The 13,125-nt window shown below is 35.1% G+C and overlaps 1 protein-coding gene across 3 annotated transcripts in view; it reads right to left on the bottom strand.

Moving 5' to 3' along the window:
* DNM3 (dynamin 3) overlaps positions 1 to 13,125 on the bottom strand; it is a 556,271-nt gene that overhangs the window by 295,555 nt on the left and 247,591 nt on the right. The gene's annotated exons all lie outside the window — the stretch shown is intronic.

Genomic DNA, 13,125 nt, shown 5'->3' with positions numbered 1-13,125 from the left:
CTGTAATTTTAAAATAGTCTCATATTTCTAAAACCTGACTCCGCATGCACCGGAAATCAGTGACATGAATTATGAACTCCAGGAAGAGGAGATGCACAAGAAATGCCAGAAGTGATAGGAGATAATATTTGGAGCAGTGGTCAGGCTATGTGCACAGGATGAGTGAAGGATGACATGGTTCCTTCCTCCAGGACATGGATCCTGCAACCAGGCATTTGAAAATGAAATCCTGCAAGTAGATGTACCAAACAAGAGGAAGTCATTTATACATAGTTGAGTTCTCAAAAACAAATCCTCCTTTTCCCTTTTCCTCCTCCACTTTTTATAGCAGTTCAACAGGAAGATCAGAGTTGCTGGAAAAGAAAAAGATGTTTAAAGAGAAAAAAATATATATGTTAAAAATTCCATGCCTTTGTTAAGAAAATTGGTTTTAGTAGACCAGGAAAGGAAACAATAAAATGACTTGCTATTAAACTGAAGTTTTTGTTATAAATGCACTTCCTTATGAAAGACAAAAGCCAACTGAGACGCAAATTAAAACTTAGAAAAGGGGCTGGAGATGGTAAAACTCCATAAAGAATTCATATTCTATTGCAAACAAATAATAATCATAGGCATTAGAAATTGTTTAAATTATGACTATATTTAGTATTGATATTTTTATTTCTCAAGCTTATTTTATTTTTGTTCAGCATTTCCAAAGTAATTCTCCATCCAGACAATATAAATGATAGTGCAGCTAATAATCTGCCCACAGAGGCCATCCATCACAAGCTAAGTGTGTAAATAACCTTACCGAGAATCAGGACAAAAACTTCAGCCAATTATTTGGTAAGGCAAGAGTACACTGCAAAGCTTCAAGGAACTAAGGTTCAATTATAAAACCAGGACACTCATTTCCTGGATAGGGAACACTCATCCCGTGTAATTTAGCCTAATGGAATTCCCTGAGGTGGGGAATGAATTGGTTGCTGAGTCAAAGAAATTTCATAGTAACTTTGGGAGTAAGACGTTTCATTCCCTAGTTAGTGAATGCTCTACATGTTTACATTTTTTTCAAGAGATTCTCTCTTAAGTTTTACTTACTTTCTGCACTTATATAATTAGAAAATATATACTGCTAGGGAAATAAAATACTTTGCTTTTTCCAGAAATATTCAGATAAATCTGAGACCTGCATTAACACTTTCACGCTACTAGGACTACTCCAATTGAATCAAAATCTTGCTGTACCATCAAATTACTCCCAAGGGAGAGTACAAATGATTCCACAGAAGCTATAAGAGACTTAGTCATTGCAAATGTCTGAGGGAAAAAAAGAAAAGGAAGGACTTAACTAAGCAGTGGGGGATTTATAGCAAATGGAATTTTGAACTGACCTGTAGAGTTACTATGTGGTAAATCTGAGACTCTAAGATTAGAAGACATACACTTATCTGAGGAGGAAAAAAATAAGATTGTTTTCAAATGGGATTATCCTATTATAAAACAAAAGTTTAAAATTTATGATAAAATGTCCTGACATGCCCTGGAATTTAGGTACCTTGACACTGAGACTTAAGATACAGCAAAGTCCTGAGTGAGAATGGAGCCCAGAAGGTTAACCACAAGGTACCCCTCACCTGACTGCTGTGATCAACATAAGCTTTCTTTTTTATGAATACATAATGCAGGACTCCTTGAAATACCTTAAGAATGTAAAGACGTCTCTGTATTTTGAGGAATATTCTGACTCAAGAAAAATACTGTAATGTTATTGCACTGAATGTGAAAAGATTCATGCTTTGGGGGCAGAAAAACGCAATTTTCCTTGGTCATGGTGAATTTGGGACATATTTATTTTCAGAGGATTTGATTTCAGTATGAGAAGCAATGAAGAAAAATAACAAAAGAGCACTATTGGAAATATATACAAGAATGTCTCATCTATTTATCCTGATTTTCACTGTGATAATGAACCAGTTACATCCTTCCAAAAGAATCTTCTGGTATGCAATATGGACATCATCACTAACAAAAGATCTCGTGACACCTTTATAGTCAATGAGGTTTTATAATCTGTCCCTTGCTAAACCCTTAAATGGCTAAATTGAAAGATCTGGAGTTCTCGCAGGATAATAAGAGAAGAGATTGACATCCTTGCACAGGAGTCTCAACCTATGAACTGATGGTAATTCTCCCAGCTGGCCAACAACTGAGAGCCCTTTTACTTTTTTTTTCACATTCCACTTAGTAACTATACTGAGTTTAACCATCTTCTTAAGACATCCATGTAACTCCTACTCCCCTCACTCCCAACAGATGAACTAGCCTCTTGTTTTATCTAGCAAATTGAGACGAGCAGGAATAAAGTATGTGATTTTTTCTCTCCCCAATTTTGGTGACATTTCTCTTTCAACGGGAATTTTAATAGTAGTGCATATTCCTTCTTTTTTTATAAAGAATAATGTTATCTTAAATTGAATAATAAGAAAATTAGCTCAATGGCAAACAATCACTCCCAATAACCAAACTCCTGACCTCAAGTGGTCTGTCTGCCTTGGCCTCCCAAAGTGCTGGGATTACAGGCCCAAATTTATTTCTTTATCACACTAAATACATTTTAAACCAAAATCCAACATTAAAACTGATGGTAAAAGACTAAAAACATTCCCACTAAAGTAAAAAGCAGCTTAGAAAATCCAGTACTATTTTATAGTTCTGAAAGGAATAATATAGGAAAATAGAAATAAAAGATGCAACTACACAGTTAAGATAAAATTTATAATTGAATTTTTAAAACCACTAGAGAATCCAGTAAACTCCAGTGATACAAAATATATGCTTGAAAATCAATGGTTTTCATGTATCAATAAATAATTAGAAGATATAATTGAAAAATCCTACTTAAAATTACAGCTTATTTTCAGCTATTTTATATTTTAACAAGAAATGTAAATTTACCTAAATTAAGGGGGGAAACAAGTTATAAAAACAGAACAAACAACTATTTGATTGGATAGGAAAACAGTAAGTAAAAAACAGACTTCATTCCCTATGAATTTATAAGCTTTACATACAACCAATAGAACTCTACTTGGAATATAACAAAATTTTAATCTTCAACTGAAAGAATAAGTTAGCTACAAAAGTAAAATTCATTTTTGAAAAAAGAAGAGTAAATAAAAGGGACAACCTAGCAGTTATTAAAACAGACTGCTGCAATAATTAAAAAGTGTGTCACTGTACAAAAGTCAACAGATGGAAGGACAAGATAAATAAGTTAGATATGGACTCTAGCTTAAGAGTTCACCCTTCACCAGGAGCGAGTTCAGAATTCTGCCACTTATCCATTGTATGACCTAGGGTAAACTATTTAACTTTTCTAAGCTTCAGTTCCATCATTTATAAAACAGGAAAAACACCAGACCCTAATTCACAGGGTTGCTGTAGAACTGCATGAGTGGAGGTAAGGAAAACATTCAAGGCAATACCTAGCCATAAAGTAAACTTTTAAGGAATATGAACCCCTATGATTATTATGCTATTATTGTTGACATTATTATACAATCAAGGAAGTATTGCAAATCAGTGGTGATGGTATGGACTATTCATATGATTATATTTATACATTAGCCCCTTTGGAATAATAATAATAATAACCAATAGTAACTAAGTTGTTACAACATACACACACAGTACTGGATATAAATTAATGTATTTAATCTTCACAACAATTCTAAGATGCAATAATCATATTCCTTTTGCAAATGAGGAAACAGAGAAACAGAGATATTAAGGAACTTGCCCGTGGCTGGCAAGAGACAGAACCAGACATGGCAGATTCTATGCTCCTAGCCTCTATACTCTGCTCCCTAAGTTAGTGCCTCACCTTGTACCGTGTGCCATGACGAATCTCAGACGAGTTACAGGGACAAATGTCAATAACGGATTCATAAAAATGCTATAAACACAAGGATGAATATCTAACTGCTCTCAAGGTAGGTACCACCTTTCTAAAGGTAAATACAGTAGAAGACATGAGAGAACAAAGAACAACAAAGATTACTACAAAACATTTTTAAAACTTTACCTCAAGAACCCTATAAATAAATTAAATTCTACATAAGAACATTTATTAATAACTGTTAATAAGTATGATAAAAGGTCAATATAATTATTATATCAAAATTCTGTTATAAGTCACTAAAAGCTGAAAAAATCAAAGAGATTATAAACACAGGCATTAATGGCTCATTCTAAAGAGAAGATACTAGTGGCCAATAAGCATGAAAAATATTTCTCCATACTGGTAAGTTAGAGACATAAGTACTGTGGTTAATGGCTCATTCTAAAGAGAAGATACTAGTGGCCAATAAGCATGAAAAATATTTCTCCATACTGGTAAGTTAGAGACATAAGTACTGTGGTTTAAGAGGACAGAAGTATATGATCAGCAAACAAAAAAAAATATTTTTAATAAGGCTAACTACAAAAATCCACAAAAATATTGGAGGAAAATATAAGTAAGATACAAAATAAATCCCATAAAATGTTTAAAATTGTCTAAACCAAAAGTATAATCTTTTGTTTTATACAGTGAACAAACTGAAAATCAAGAGATAAATAAGTAGAAAATATTTGTACTATATATAAAATACAAAAAAAAATTAATACATGGACTATTTTTAAAAATCCTAAAAATCAATAAGCAAATAATACAATGGTTTCCTAAAATGGGCAAAGGATACATCAGACATTTAATAGGAGAAGGGATACCAAAGTCTGTTAAGTCAGTATGAGGCTTCTTGGTAACTTTCAGTAAGTAAAATGTGAATCAAAACAACAATATATTATTCTTTCTATTACAGTATCAGAAATTATATAAAATATAATTATCCAGTACTGGGGTTTGAGGTACTTACATATACAGTTGTTGAGTCTATGAACTGGTTCAGCTGTTTCGGAAAAACTGGAAACAGCACAAATACCTATCCTTAGGGAAATGTGAATTAAGTACGGCACATCTATACTGTAGAACACTATAATATTGTGCCACAAAGAAGTTTTGTCACCTTCTGTCTGTAAATTTACATGGAAAGATCCCTAAGACATATCATTAAGTGAATAAAGTGAGTTCAACTTCAAATTTTACTCATCAGCTACCATACACCTGCTTTTAGATGTTGTTAGGGATACATTAATAAACAAGAGACAAAAATTCTTGCTTGGTGGAGTTTACAATTTTAGCATAAACCTGTACAATATTTGTCTATTTTTATTTTTTTAAATCACAGTGTCTTTGTGTATGGGTGTATATACATGTACTTGTGTGTGTATATATGTGTATATATACTCCAAAATGATAACACTAGTTGTAGCAATGGAGGTGAGTGGGATTAGGTGCGGGTCAAGAGTATATTTACTTTATCTGCATTATTTAACTTTTTCACAATAAAAAATGTGATCATATATTTATTGTTTAATTTGAAAATTATAGATTCAAAATTATGTTACTTTGGATACAAGTAACAAATGGATACTTTGTGCTAAATAAGCTATACAGTGGTTAACAAAATAATATCTTAGGTGAGAAACACTAACATTTTTAAATGTTACCAAAATTCCAAGGAATTGTAATAATACAGGCATTTTCTTACTTGGAATCAAACACACCACACTTGTGAAAAAGAGAGTATCAAAGAAGATAAAAGAGACAGAGGGAGTACCAAAAAAAAAAAAAAAAAGACAGAGAGAGACAGAGAGAGACAGAGGGTGGAAAAGAAGGAAGCAGGGAGGGAGAGAGAGGAGCTACGGGGCAGCTGGAGGGAGGCAGCAGGAGAGATGCCTTGGTTTCACCAGTTGTTCTTCCTCAGGTGAAACAAGCCCTTGCCTCTACTGCCCCAAAGAAAAAAACATAGCAGAAACCCAGATTCTGCCTATTAAATAGGGTTTTTCAAAGTAATTTTGAGTACATAAGATAATCTCTTCACTGGTTTTTATGCTCTAATCCCTCCATTAAGATGCAACTTGGCTGTAAAAATATGGAAAGTACATCTGCTTATTTTCTGGGGAAAAAGCACAAGTGGCAGAGATTAAATACTATTCCAAATAAAACTCTACATTTCAAAGATGCAGAAGAAATTAACAGGCTGTATATTTGACCAAGGGTGGTTTTCATAAACTCTAATCTCTATTTTATTATAATAAAATAATGATTATTATATTTTATAAGCTATTGACTTTGGAGATATTTTTATAGAATTAAAAAATAAAATGGAAACAAATTCAAATAGCCATTGTGGTTTTTTTGTTAATCAGATTAATTTATATAAACCCATGTTCACTCTTTTCAGATCTAACAGCTTTATTATAAGAATAATTTTAAGTGGCCAGGCACGGCAGCTCACACCTGTAATCCCAGCACTTTGAGAGGCCAAGATGAGAGGATTATCTGAGGTCAAGAGTTCAAGGCTAGCCTGGCCAACATAGTGAAACCCTGTCTCTACTAAAAATACAAAAATTAGCCAGGTATGTATTCCAGCTGCTCAGGAGGCTGAGGCAGGAGAACTGCTTGAACCTGGGAGGCAGAGGTTGCAGTGAGCTGAGATCATGACACTGCACTCCAGCCTGGGCAACAGAGAAAAACTCTGTCTCAAAAAAAAGAAAAAAAATTAAGTAATAAAATAAGCAAATGAATTTAAATGATGAGACTATGAATAATTAAGGCTACAAAATGAGGTTCTTGATGAAATTTATAAACTGTTAGAACTGTGGTTAAACACAGTGATTAAGATTTGAATCCTGGTGCTATCATTTATGATCGTGTGACTGCACACATTACTTGGCCTCTCCATGCCTCAGTTCCCTTATCTGTAAAACTGACATAATAGGGATACCTACCTTATAGAGTTGTTGAGAGGAATTAATGAACTAATGTGTGTAAAACACCCAACACCATACCTAAGTACCTAACTAGCATTATCTCATTTAATACAAAAACCTTATTAAACAGTTGCTATTATCAGCTTATTACAGATTAGAAACCTGAAGTACAGTAACGTTTAATTAATTTGCTCATGATGACACAGTGACTCCACTGTGTCAGCTCTGAAGAACCACTGCACTATGTTGCTTCTCAACTTAGTAGAGTTAACAGAAGTATTTTTAAAACAAAAGAGAGAGAAGGGGAAATTCATGAATTGGAAAAAAATCATTAAATTTAATTAATAAGTGAACCATAGGGTTTTAATGATGAAATATTAACCATCTTATACTCCTTTAAAAAGATAACATACACAAAAATCCTATTATCCAAATTAGATTGTTCTGAAGATAAACAATGCTCAGCAAGTACCTGCCTTCATCTGTGATGCATCTCCTCTAGCATCTATCCTCTCTTCTTCCAACAACAGCTCTTTCAGGGGAAGAAGCAGCCCATGTGTTCTGGTGAGGTGCCTCCCCTGTCCCATATGATGTGACCTAAGTTAATCAGTATACCTCATTCTCTGGCCACAGTGGATGCATCAGAAATGAGCACATGATCCATGCCAGTCCAATCAGACTGAACCTCAAAAGGTTTTCTGAAAATCCTGGGAAAAAAGACTCTTATTTCTGCTGGATTCAAACTAGGAAGAACATCCCCTGGAGACTGATGACAGTCATCTTGTAATCCTTTGGGGCAAGAACAGAACCACAGCAAAAGGGCAGAACAAAAATATGGAAAGAAAAAACTAGTTGTGGATTAAATAGTGCTTGATTCTATCTCTGAAGTGTTCATTCATGTAAACTAACAAATTCCCTTTTTTCCAGGGTCATTTGATGTTTCTGAAATTTACATCTGAAAAAAATCCCAACCAATAGAGATATTAGCACCGGGAAGTCAGGTAAGAGTGGAGGTTAAGAGTGACAGACCTAAAAGGTAGAATTAACTGAATGGAGAGAGGCGAGAAGGCTGGAAGGATCTCTCTGTTTTAGGTTAGGATGTTGGCAATCCTTGTTATTCATTTGTTAAGGAACTAATTAAACTCTCACCTTTTTAACATTGGACTCAAACCATGTTCTTACAGAGGTTGAAGAACTAGGGGACTGGGTAGAAAAATTTCAGGGTAGTGAGGCGTCTTTACAACTTTCTGAGACCTGTGAGAGATCCTATGAAAAACAGACTAGCGTCTACTGAAACTAGTTTTCAGAAAGTAGGGAGAGAAGAAACCCTGTTTGGAAGGAATTGTCTTTTTCTCTTTGCAGCCTATAATACAAAAGGTTGATAATTCAGTGACCTGGAGACCTTTGGGTTTGAGAAAGCCAAATTTCATATTCCAATCTAAAGTTAGAATAATAGTGGGCACATGGATGGCAAATAAAACTGAAAATAAGCTTGGGACTAAGAGGTACCATAATATCCAGGCTCATGCGAGCACCTGCTCTACTTCCTGCTTAAAGAAAAAGTCTTTCCCATTATACAATTGCAATTGGATACTTTCTTGGGCCAAGGAACATGTCAGCAATGCCTTCCTGCTAGACTCTTGATGGCAAAGAAATGAATTATTAGTCATGTAAATGCCTCATCAGTTCTCCTGGCCCCTAACATATTCTAACCAAGGAAATTTCATCCCCATTTGTATTCAGCTACTCACACCTTCTGAAGACAATGTTGCACAAATATCTTTAGCTATCACTTGTTGTGCCCCTCCCTCCAGTGTTTGTTTTCTCTTACTCCAATAACACCTCTGACTTTCAGGTGCCATTCTCTTTACTCTTAAACCTTCAAATACAACATGCCACTCACTAACCTTAACCTCCCACCTCATCACTTCTTTTCCTTAATCCTAGCACACACTTTTTCTGATTTTTGTAAAACCTCCAATTCCCTGGCTTGCCCATTTCCTTTCAAGTGTCAGTCAGCATCTTTTTTTTTTTTTTTTTTTTTTTTTGTCTTTTCTTTTTCCTGGGCACAAGCTCAGAGTTTATTTTCCTCTCTTGCAGCTAGGTGAGCCCAAACGACTAAGTTGTGTTCAATGAAATGGAAATAATGTGTGTCACTTATGGACTGGTTCTTAAAAACCTCCCTTGCCCAGGCTTCTGTCTTTCCCATCTGCTGAAAGAATGAAATGTGCAGGTTCTCTGCAGGAGAAGGTGGAGAAGGGAGATTTTGGAATCTCTGGAATTCCAGAACCCAGTCTGTTACTAACCATGTGAAGCAAGGTATCTCCTTGCATCTTGATGACCTTCATTGATTTGTTACAGCAGGGTGAATTAAGTTTGTATTATGCCAATCTATTGAAATCCTGAGGCTGTTTGTTACTTGGTTAATCTATCCCGATTAATACATCAATTAAAGCTACTCATATGAGATTACACAGTCCTTTACCTCAATCTGTCTCTCTTAAAAACTCTAACTCATCTTCTCTCTTGACCTTCCATGCTGCCTCCCCAGAAAAACTCCAGCTCAGAATATCAATTCATTTGTCTGTGTCCTCAGCTTTATGCCACCTTCCAACTGTGGAGCAGAAGAGCAATTTACAAAGCCAAGACAACTTGTGGCTATCACTGGACCCTCAGATAGTCCCTAATCTGCACAGGACCTTCCACAATCCAACTCTCTGACAACTTCCTCCAAGTTTCTTGAGCTCTTCGAAACATCGAACTATTGACCATTCCCTCCTTGACACATTCTCTCCTTTTAGCTTTTGTTCGACCAGTCTCCAAGTTTTCCTGCCTCTCTCATCACTTCTTAGTTGTCTTTTCAGTTCCCCATTCAGTTTCAGTCCTTCTTTCTCCATTATGCTTTAAGTCCTATATTCCTTTCTATGTTCTCATCCTTTGGAGGTGGTCTCATCTACTCCCATGGCTTCAGCTACCATGTATTTATTGACAACAGTGAAACATATCTCCAGTGTACATGAGTCCTGAACCTCAAACCCCAATGATATTTCCAATAAGCACAAACATTCAAAATGAAATCAGCATCTTCTTCTCTCATCTCCCCGACACCTGCTTCGCCTTCTCTTGCACTACCTTTGTCAGTGCATCCCTTTAGCCATAAGCCTAGAAGGATGACTTAACTCCCTGAGAACTCTTTATAACCTTCCAATCCTACTCTCTGAATATATTTTGAATCTGTCCCCTCTGCCAAATACTACCTGCAACCAACGTTTTTTTCACCTGAATAACTTCAAAAGCATCCTCACCAATTTCTGTATCTCTAGTTTGACTCGTTCAAACTATTCCATTACAGACTTTTCTAATGTAAAAATCAGTTGAGTTCCCTTTCCTATTGGAAATCCTTCCATGACTCTCCAATACTTTTGGAAGAAAGAGTTCTCTGTCTCTTTTGAACTTAGATACTTTTATCCAGCTTCTCACTGGACATTTTTACTTTGAACTTCTACAGTGACTTATACTCAGAAAGCTACCTTTTTTTCCTCTGGATCCCAAACTGACTTCACTATGTTCCTTTCTCTGTGAAAAGTGGCACCATCTTACTTGTGCCTAAATAATAAATCTTGACGGCACTGAAGACAACCTCCAGTTTTCTCTCCAACATCCAGTTTATCACAGATATTCTGGATTCTTCCTAATTAATAGCTCTTGAATTAATCAGCTTTTCCTCAAATTCAGTACAAACACTCAAACCCGGATCACCACAATTTTTCATCCACATCAGCCTTTTAACTAATCTTTTTCCAGTCTTGTCTTGCCTTCAAAGCCTTTGTTAATGTGATTATCAAATGTTAATATAATTGTGCTTAAAACCTTACTATGATTCTGTACTGCTTTAAGCAACATAAAAATAACTTTAATGAAGCTTATATCCTACATAAGACAAAAAATAGTAAATAAATAAATAAGATTGTTTTGAATAATAAAATGTAATTGATAGTGAAAGACACTGGGAAGGGAAGGGAACTTTAAATCTGGTGATCAAGGCTGGCCTCTTTCAGAAGTGATGTTTTAGTAAGACCTGAAGGGTCATAAGTAGCTAGCCTTGGAAAAGGAAGTGGATATCAGTTTGCTTACTTACCATCATCCCTGCTGGGCTGTGGGCTTCCTGAGGATAAGGCCTGTGATTGATGCATCATCATACTTCTCTAAACACCCACCACAGATTTTGGCACACATAGGTTTTGAATACATGAGTCGAAGGATGAATGAACATTAAATTTAAATTTTTGAGCAGTCCAGCTTTAGGTAAATTATGTGCTTACATTTTTTTTTGATACATTTGCTGACATCAACTTGTGAAATTATTAAATTTTCTAGGCAGACATAAACAAATAGGATTTAGACTTTAAAGAAGAGTTTTGCCTTTCTTAAATCCTTCTAAAATATTTCAGAACAGATGCTGCACAACAATATCCTACAACCAGGAGCCCTAAGAGGATAGCAGCATAGATGAATCACTTCCTAAGATGCTGCAGGGTGTTTCAGCCCCACCAACCATAAAAGCCAGCACCAGTCAGAAGGCTGGGCTCCAAGACTCCCCAGATTTGAGCCTCTTAATAGGCAAAACTGTTTTCGTATAAACTCCAATCAACAGCACACGCTCAGATTCATAAAGAAAAAATTTCAAGTCATTATGGCTTATTTCTGCTAAGCAGGAAGAACTACAAAGGATCCTTTAACATGTATTGTATCTTGTATATATTACTGGATTTGATTCTGGAAAATAACATATTCTGGTTCATAGTCCCTTGCTTGCAAATTGAAAGGTGTTTTTTTTTTTTTTAAACAAATTTGGCAGCAAAACCTGATCTGATGTGAAAGGATTTATCTTTTATTCAAAAGTTTACTTGGTGTGACTATTCCTTTGTTTCACTGCAGAAATAGAATATGTTTCATTATAGAGTGCTGTCTCTAACTCCACAAAAATGTAGGGTAATATATGATATAGTCAATGTATTGCTTTTCTAAAGTCCAAAATATTCTGACCTTCAAGCCATGTTTGGTCCCAGAAGTTTTGGATAAGGAATCTATATTCCATTATAACACTCACCCAATTATATTATCTTGAGATGTAATACTTCCATGTGTGGGCTTTGAAGTATCCAGCAAAAGTAAAGTCATGGAAACCAATTAGCATGATTTGAGCATTTGGAAGTAATATAACTGAAAGCTGTTCCAAGTTTCCTCTGATTTAAAGTATGCATTTATGCTATTACACTATTGCTTTTCCTATATGTATCTACTTCTATGAGCTAAGAGATGCTTCTGACTAGGAGGAAACTTTTATAGGTAAATCCTTTATATCATATCCAACCATAATCTGGGCATTGCAGACATCAGAATAACTGCCATAGCTTCTAATTTTCCCAAGTGTTTTATTGTTCTCATTTTATAACTTTTATAATTTTCTTGTACTTAATCTTTTTCTCCCAAGAATTTGAAGAAACAGCACCTAACTTCTGGGAGTAACATTTCTATTCTTTACAGGGCACATATCTGGTAATGGGCTGCAAACCTCATTATATATATCATTTCTGAATCCCACAATCACCCTGAGAGATATTTTCTATTCCTCCCATCACACAGCTGAGCAAACTCAGGCACAATTTGTCCCAGGCCACATGACTCCTAAGTGACAGAACAGAATTTGAACCTAGGACTGTCTAGGTCCAAAACCTGTGTCTTCCCAAAATATCATGGGGCAAATAATTGACCCATGCTCCAATCTCATTCTCAACCTGTGCATAGTTGGAAGAATAAGCCTGCTTTATCCATGGTAGAAATTAGAGTTTAATTTTTTTTTTCTAAATGCCTATGACTAGTCATTTGACAATGTCTCTACACTTCCATAAAAGAAGACACAATATCTGGTTTTCAAAGATTTAACTCTATAGTCATATACAATGACCATCAATATAACTTTGCTTTTCTGTTTTATTATTTTTTAAATAAATGCAAATAATTGGAATTAGGTAGGCTTATCGACAAACACAGCAAAATCAGATATTCAATATTTACCCACCTTTTAGAAGCATCATCTACATTTATTGGAAATATTATACAAGGGGAAGAGAAACGCTTACACTTCTTAACAACATAGCATAAAAGGACAGAGATGAAGATCATTAATGATTTTAATTATTTTAAGGCCCATTAAAATTAGAGAAACATCAAAGCACCCACAGTGTTAAGGGTTTATTA

The sequence above is a fragment of the Aotus nancymaae genome, unplaced genomic scaffold (assembly GCF_030222135.1).
Source record: "Aotus nancymaae isolate 86718 unplaced genomic scaffold, 86718_ANA_hifiasm-v0.15.2.pri h1tg000108l, whole genome shotgun sequence".
Taxonomy (NCBI): Eukaryota; Metazoa; Chordata; class Mammalia; order Primates; family Aotidae; genus Aotus; species Aotus nancymaae.
This window is presented reverse-complemented; position numbering and strand designations above follow the sequence as displayed.